Here is a 7,062-nt window from a genome sequence, read left to right as displayed (position 1 = left end):
TATATAAGTAAGTCATGCATAGTCCGCAGTAGACTCCAGACGATATATACAGAACATGCGTAAAGCTAAGCGAAACATGATTAGAGATGCCATCAACTTATTACTTTAATAAGTTCTTCTATATGATACTTGAGAAGTGCATAATTGCATACTTTTCATAAAGAAAATGCAGCTGTGCTCAGCATGCGCTGTCCTTTTTATGCGAATCCTTTCTGAGTTTTCTAACTTCAAACCGGAAATGACGAGAACCTAAGAGTAAAACCACGAGACCTTAGCTTCATTCTTCTATTTGTTAGTTACCTTTGACTGCATTTATCATCCGCCCAAATTTTCGCCCTCATATTACAATATATTAAAACTAGTTATTCCATATGACCGCTCGCTTAATTTAATTAAATTTTAGTATATATTTAGCAGCTTGTTTCCAGTGAAAATCTTCTCATCTTATTTAAGCTAAGTTGGTTAAACTCAATTCAATGCGCTAAATATTTACACTCAACCAAATTTGTTTTCAAATCATTTTGAAAATGCTAAATCCACTTATTTCATTAGTTTACAATCGCAACTGCTTAACTGAAATAGATCCCCAATTTTACAAAAGTACTTTGTTGCTTTCAGCTATCCTCAATGGAAAAGTTCTCAAGACGCATGCACATACAGACCGGTACACATACATATGTACTAAACATATAGCAAACACAATTCCATTAGGGTAACGCAAGTTAAAGTAAAAAAAAGTTAATACAATTTTGCCACTATGCAACACATTACTCGTATTTTGGCACATTTAGCTACATTTCAACAGCTTAAGCAACTACAAACAAGTTTATTTGATTTTGTGTAGCAACAAAAATGCAGGCGCTAAAATGGTGAAGGGCGGCTGCCAGTCCCGCCCATCAGATTTTGTTATTGCAGTGCATAAGTATGTATATATGTGTGCATGCATTTTAATATGTGCAAGCTGATAAACACTCAGTGCATTTCAGCTAGGCAGGTGTTGAAATGTACGAAATGTGGGCGATTACCTGAAATGCCTTCAACGAAAGGTAACTGCAGAAATCGTTATCTTATACCAACAGTGGTAGAGCAAATTATAGCTGCAACACATTTTTTTTTTTCGTCGATGTTATTACGGTTTTCTTCCATGCAAAAATGAAGTGTGTTTATTCGTTATATGGAAGCAAATGTGGGAAAAAAATTATCGGTAACTTTTAGCCAATTGAAACTCAGAATATTTCTAGAGCATTTAATTTAAAAAGCACGAAATTTTTACTAAAGTTTGGTGGATTTTTTTTTTTAATATTGCACAAAGTTTGAAGTTTAGCTTTACACGGGCTTTTTCAAAGAATGAACTATATTTTTATAAAGAATGAAAAAAAATTAAATAACAAATAAATTATGTTAAAACTTGTAAAAATATGGCTCGGCTATAATTTGTTAGACCTCTGTACATACATATGCAAATAGTAATCGGCTTGGGTATAAGTTCTTCACTTGTACGCTACGAATCTTGCTTAATACTTGGTAAACGCAAACTATTTGGTGTAATGCTTTTCAAAAGCACATTTTCCTTCTCGTGCGTTTCTGGTATAAAAATGATTTTAATAAAACGAGGTTAGAATATACTAGGTTCGAAAGTGCACGTTTCCCTTAATTATGGAAGCAAAATATATAAATTTTAACTATTAATCCACCTGATTAGATTTATTTACTTATGGCATCGATTTTTCTCGCTTCTTTACTGCACAGAGCTTAGCCTTCTCCTCTAAAAAATCTACGGCGATCCTCTTCTCAATGGGCAAAGCCGGTCAAGCTGTAATTAGGCACCCACGTCGATGGCACACTAATTCCGACGGTAAATAACCCTAAAATTTATTTTTAAAAATAGTAACCTTTGACAGCTTATTAATGGTTAAGAAAGCACGCAGTAGCAACAAGCTCTTCAAATGGGATATAGGATATATAGATATAGGATAGGATAGATTTACCTGTGCCAGTTCTAAGCTATGTAGTAGTAAGGCCGCAGTGAACGAAGCTACAGACTTGTAAGAACACTACACAGCAAATATATACCTTATGATGTCGCCTTAACACACCTTGCCGAGCGAGTCCTCAATGCTTCCAGTCAGGGAGCACATTTAAATACTCAGCTTAAACCATTTTATTTATATCTGCTCGAAGCCGTTATAATCCTATTACGACTACATATTTTAAACAAATTTATACAACCGCAGGCGAGAAGATGATCTTCTCTGTTCTTCGTGCCCGAGGTTGAGGTTAAGTGCGAAGTCTATGCTATTTCAGAGACGCCAATTGTAAGAGCAAGATATCCTCCCACTGAATAAAGATGGAAAGACTTTGAGGTTTTCGAGAGAACTATTCAAGTCTATAAAAATACAACGATTGCGATGACGACGCTCCGGTAAAAACATAATTTGGCACCGCATACATGGGTGGACAACGAAAACAACGGCGCCCACAAGTTCATGGAAGGACAAAGTGCAGAGGGACCTGCCGGCAGTCGGCAAACAGATAACTGGTGCAACTTCGCAAATGAGAGAGTTAATAGGCGTAGATTTTTGGTCTCGGCCCAAATCGAGTACCATATAAGAACAATAAGTACTTAGAAGGTACATGAAAAACTCAAATTTAGGCAACCCTTGAATAGCTCTATTACTTTACTTATGCATCTTCCGCTAAGTACTCAGATGCAACCAATGTGTTTACCCTTGCGAGTGTAGCTCTTAAATACGAAAAATATTTCATCATATATTTACACTCCAGCAGAAGGCAAACAACGAAAGCCACACTGCAACTAAAGAAACAGCAGCGACTACAGGCAGGCCAACAAGTAGCTGCAGTAAAGTGAGTTTGCTTTGGCTTAGTACTAGGTGAGTAAATAAGTAGTACTGCATTGAATGCATTTTAAAGGCAAAAGCCAAAACAGTGCAAATAGAAAAACAAAAACAACAGAGGGTGCAAAGTAAGATAAATAAAGTGAAAATAAAGTGAAAATAACTTAATATGCTGGGGATTACTTAACGCTTAGAGATGCACTAAACTCATGGATTAAAAAGCAAATAATTGAGAAAAGGCGAGAAAAAGCTGGCAAAAAAAATATATAAAGTAAAAACAACGAAAAAGTAAATAAAAAAAAAATTAGATACAAATAAAGCAGTGAAACAAACAAGTCTGGATTCATGCACATCAGGATATAAATTGAGTTCAAGCACAGTGCAATGAAGTTGCGTTAATTTTGTAAAAAAAAAGCTTAATTCACAGATTTCTCAACTCCACTCCACACCGTGAAAATTGTAAGTATATACATATACATATATAATCATCCATATTCCATGCTCCTTTTTTCCATTTTGTTGTGCTAATGACGCTGCTACCATTGGCAAAAATTAATGAAGCGCTCTTTAATGAGGAGGTGAAAAATTATGCAGCTCAATGTCGTTAGCAGAGCTAAAGACTTTGAACGCAAATAAAAAGTAGCAGCTGAAACGAAAGGGCAAGCGATACTATAGCGTGATGGCAAATATGATAAAGTTGCACAAAGCAGAGCAAGGGAAGCTATGAAGTGCCTGGGAGTAGCACCTATTTACCTACTACATAGTGCTGACATTGCCTGGTGTAGTAGGTGGCGCAGTGTGCGCGCAGGAGTATGAAATTTTTAGGGCAGAGTAAAACATTTATCCTTGCAAAATTACGAGTTAAGATTATGAATTGAGCAATTTCATGAATGTCGTGCTACTAACTGGAAATAAACGAATATACTGGTATGTAATACTTACATATGTATGTAAATAGTATAAACAAAAATTATATTAGTTGAAAACTGGTAAATATATTTGTAAGAATCTCGACGTTTCTGCGAAACGTAGAACTGAATCCAAGCCAAATATTTGCTTTAGAAATTAACTTCTTAAAAAATTTTAATACTCCCTGCTGTGGTCTGCAGTAAATAAAGGACCAACAAAGTACACTAGTTCGTAATTTAGCTGAAAAAGCAACTCAATGCAAACGAAGTATGTGCATATTAAAATAATTTTTCAAAATAACGCCACGCAAAGTCACGTTTTATTTCTTTTTATTACTTAAAAACTTTGCATATTATAGCTAAAAGCTTTCTGCTTAATATTGCGCATTTCTTGAAACTCAATTAATATTTTTATTTTTTTTTTAATTGTGTATGATTTTCTTACTTTCGTTGTGTTTTTGTTCTGCCCGTAAGCTTTTCTCTCACACCCAGCTGCGCAGCTTACTATGGAAAAAGAAATACAATCCCCTAACGCGGCACAAGCCGCTGCTATCGAAAAGTCTATTTTTAAGTATAAAGAGATTCTATGGTCGCTAATTGTCCAATTAGCCAAATTAGCGCAGTCTGCGTAATAAGATGCATTTTGTGAAAAGTATCGGCTGATACTTGCCTCTAATATTACATACCCCAAAAAAAGGTGTACTAAACTTAAGGAAACCATGATATTTCCCTATTTTCGTGGAAAAAACTGCGCTTTAGGTAATTATTTAGTTTTAATTAATTTAATGTATATAGTACTTGAATGTCGTAGAATTAACCATATTTTTATAAAAAATTTCTGAAAAATAAAATAATTTAAAAACAGTTGCCCGTATTGCAAAAAAATCGCTGTGCCTAAACTTTATTGATTAACTGTGTGGGTAGATGTGGTATAAATTTGTAATAGTGGCGCAATAAGTCAAATAAATAAAATCAATATAATGAGGATTATAGATAGATAGATTGATATTAAAATGCGGAGTGTACCGCCCATCAGTGATCTATTGCCATCAGAAGCCCTCTTAGTCTATGTTTTGTGTCTTGCGAGGATGGATACCAGTTAGAATTACTAGTTTCTCTTTTGACTCTTTTGAATTAGATTTTGGTATCACCTCTTGTTGTATCCTGCCAGTAAACTCTTTGCCTCGCGTTGTGTTTACCAAGTGACTAACAATTATTTTATTTCCTTCAATGCCGCCTGGCTATCACTTAGAATTATGATCCTCGCGTTACGGCAACAACTGTGCATAAGTAGTTGGTTCTGCGCACAGATATGTAGATGGCGTTAACCGCCTGAAAAATGCTTGGATATGAAGAGAGATCCTGTCTCAGAGTCCGAAGAATTCTGGTCCTATTCCTTGTGGAGCCTGGAAAAGTCTATCGAAGACAAAGACGCTGCATAACACTATTTTAAACCTTTTCTCAAAACTTATGGTTAAAGGCTCACATTCGCGAACAACTTCCAGCTCCCTCTATATCGAGGAAGGCATAGAGCATTGTATTTCCACATTTAAAGGCACCATGAATTTTGGTTGGCAGCTGCTATAGGGCTGTATGCGTGCATATTCCGGCTCACTATGCATGCTGACAAGGGTATATACCTATGTATATTTGACAACTGACCTATAAGTAAGGCGTGCTACTGTAAAGATGTTTCCCGAGGGTAAAAATAACCTTAGTTAACTTAGAATTAAAGCTCGCACCAAAGTCATTCGGCCGGGAAGAATAACATGAGATTGGCCGGAATACAGACGCATCCTAATATTGAGAAGCTCCTCTAAATCTATAGAAGATACAACAGGCAGGTCAGGACTCTATAAGGCAATGCTAAAAGCCAGTTGCAAATAATAGCAAAGGGTGTCTTACTGGGAGTCACTTCCCAAAATATAGCCAGTTTTCGGAGGTAGAACGGATTGAGAAAATCACATAGGAAAATAAGTAGCAACAAATTAATAATGACTACGGGAATATGTATGATCAGAACCGTGAAATGGTGGGTGGCGAACACCTCTAAATCATTTAAGACATCGGCAGGTGGTGGCGTACCACTAGTCAGATGCAGCATTGAGCTACCTATATAATAAAAATCATTCAGGCCAATCTGCCACACATAAGTAGTTTGTTCCAAAAAAAGTTGTGGCCAACTAAGTTCGCAATACAGTAATTTTTAATTACCCACCACGCAGGCGTTAGAATGCAAATACAGTGATTCAAAAAAGTGACCACGCGTAATTTTTTCAAATATTCACAATGTTTTTAGCGTTAAATTTTTCTTATATGTTTTTTAAAAATTGTCCAAGCTTTAACCAAAACAAATCGAAGAATTATACACCAAATTTATGAAAATTCAACAAAATTTCCAACTTTTTAAGCTGAATCTATAGAAAACCTTTTGGGTAAGCAGTTTTTTAGCTTATTCAATTTTAGTTTAAGGATGTATAAGTTTGGACCGGCTCAAAAATTTTATTGATTTTTAATATTTTTTTGGTGACGCTCTTAGGTAAAGTATCCTTCAACAATTTTTCCGCGTTCTAGTTACCTCTGCGTTTTGAAACACAAAAAATTGTTTAACTGTTACCAGTAAAATATTATTATAATTGTATATAGCGTCTTCAAATAGGATGATACGTGTTAGGCCACACAGTGTACGATTTTCCAGTGTCGATGAACAAAATCATTAACCTCTCGATAGGAATAAGAAAAAAATACTACCATCATATAATCATTGTATTCAACCTTCAAAAAATTTCATTGAAAAATTAACTTTCGGAAAAAATGAATACTTTGCTGGCTAACTCCAACAAACAAATTTTGGTTTTTGATTTTATGGCTCTTTCTCTAACCGAGGATTTGTTAAAGCTTACCAGCAAATTATTAATTTTTTTTTTGAAAGTTAATTTTTCAATGAAATTTTTTGGGGGTTGAATATAATGATTATATAATGGCAACATTTTTCCCTCATGTTTACGCTATTATGCCAGCTTTCGAACCATATTTTTATCTTATTCCTATCGAGAGATTTACGATTTTGTCCATCGACACTCCCAAATTGTACACTCTACGTCGCCTTCTACTATTTCAGTTAAAAATTTTCCCAATGACTCAGATTTAACGTCGATTTTAAAGAATTTTAAGAGTAATAATATTATTCATTGCATACATTTCCACTTCAAACTCGAAAACTTTTACTTCAAGTAATCACCTTTCCACAAATTATTTTTAAATCTGCGTTGTACTTCATACTCTTTATAACACATTAG

This window comes from Rhagoletis zephyria, unplaced genomic scaffold (assembly GCF_001687245.7).
Source record: "Rhagoletis zephyria isolate East Lansing unplaced genomic scaffold, Rhagoletis_zephyria_1.1 Rzeph_scaffold_05098, whole genome shotgun sequence".
Taxonomy (NCBI): Eukaryota; Metazoa; Arthropoda; class Insecta; order Diptera; family Tephritidae; genus Rhagoletis; species Rhagoletis zephyria.
This window is presented reverse-complemented; position numbering follows the sequence as displayed.